Source organism: Lottia gigantea (assembly GCF_000327385.1).
Source record: "Lottia gigantea unplaced genomic scaffold LOTGIsca_80, whole genome shotgun sequence".
NCBI lineage: Eukaryota > Metazoa > Mollusca > Gastropoda > Lottiidae > Lottia > Lottia gigantea.
The window spans coordinates 1,184,125-1,185,945 of NW_008710663.1; the positions used below are offsets into that span (position 1 = coordinate 1,184,125).

Genomic DNA, 1,821 nt, shown 5'->3' on the forward strand with positions numbered 1-1,821 from the left:
ACTATACAACAAAAAGTACAGATGTATAGACATTTCCAATAAATTCAAATTTGATGTAAAAGTTATAACAATATTTATACACTATAGTATTGAGTTATTTTTAAGTTCACATTAATTTCATCATTACAGTACTGAGTTGTGTTAGTTTACATTAATTTAATCAATACAGTATTTTTAGTATATGTATTAAGTGAGTATTGAGTTATGTTAAAGTTTACATTAATTTCATCACTACAGTATAGAGTTGTGTTAGTTAACATTAATTTAATCATTACAGTATAGAGTTGTGTTAGTTAACATTAATTTAATCAATACAGTATAGAGTTGTGTTAGTTAAAATCAATTTAATCATTACAGTATAGAGTTGTGTTAGTTAAAATCAATTTAATCATTACAGTATAACATTGTGTTAGTTAACATTAATTTAATCATTACAGTATAGAGTTGTGTTAGTTAACATTAATTTCATCATTACAGTATAACATTGTGTTAGTTAACATTAATTTAATCAATACAGTATAGAGTTGTGTTAGTTAAAATCAATTTAATCATTACAGTATAGAGTTGTGTTAGTTAACATTAATTTAATCATTACAGTATAGAGTTGTGTTAGTTAACATTAATTTCATCACTACAGTATAACATTGTGTTAGTTAACATTAATTTAATCAATACAGTATAACATTGTGTTAGTTAACATTAATTTAATCATTACAGTATAACATTGTGTTAGTTAACATTAATTTCATCATTACAGTATAACATTGTGTTAGTTAACATTAATTTCATCATTACAGTATAACATTGTGTTAGTTAACATTAATTTAATCAATACAGTATAACATTGTGTTAGTTAACATTAATTTCATCATTACAGTATAACATTGTGTTAGTTAACATTAATTTAATCATTACAGTATTGAGTTATGTTAGTTAACAATAATTTAATCATTACAGTATAGAGTTGTGTTAGTTAACATTAATTTCATCATTACAGTATAACATTGTGTTAGTTAACATTAATTTAATCATTACAGTATTGAGTTATGTTAGTTAACATTAATTTAATCATTACAGTATAGAGTTATGTTAGTTAACAATAATTTAATCATTACAGTATAGAGTTGTGTTAGTTAACATTAATTTAATCATTACAGTATAACATTGTGTTAGTTAACATTAATTTAATCATTACAGTATAACATTGTGTTAATTAACATTAATTTAATCATTACAGTATAACATTGTGTTAGTTAACATTAATTTCATCATTACAGTATAACATTGTGTTAGTTAACATTAATTTAATCATTACAGTATTGAGTTATGTTAGTTAACAATCATTTAATCATTACAGTATAGAGTTATGTTAGTTAACAATAATTTAATCATTACAGTATAGAGTTGTGTTAGTTAACATTAATTTAATCATTACAGTATAACATTGTGTTAGTTAACATTAATTTAATCAATACAGTATAACATTGTGTTAGTTAACATTAATTTAATCATTACAGTATAACAATGTGTTAGTTAACATTAATTTAATCAATACAGTATAACATTGTGTTAGTTAACATTAATTTAATCATTACAGTATAACATTGTGTTAGTTAACATTAATTTAATCATTACGGTATAGAGTTGTTTAAGTTCATATTAATTTCATCACTATAGTATTGAATCGTGTCATTTTTGAGACTGCCATTCATAGTAAAGACCTACATATATTCAATCAACTTCCGAAATTAGTGAATTTGTCCCTCTCTAAGAAACGTTAAATAATTTGAAAGGACATCATATTAGAATATTAAAATGGGT

General features: G+C 22.2%; 1 protein-coding gene across 1 annotated transcript in view; it reads right to left on the reverse strand.

Moving 5' to 3' along the window:
• Positions 1-1,821, reverse strand: part of LOTGIDRAFT_168952 (hypothetical protein) — a gene marked incomplete at both ends in the record, with an annotated part of 29,812 nt that overhangs the window by 27,373 nt on the left and 618 nt on the right. The window lies entirely within an intron of this gene.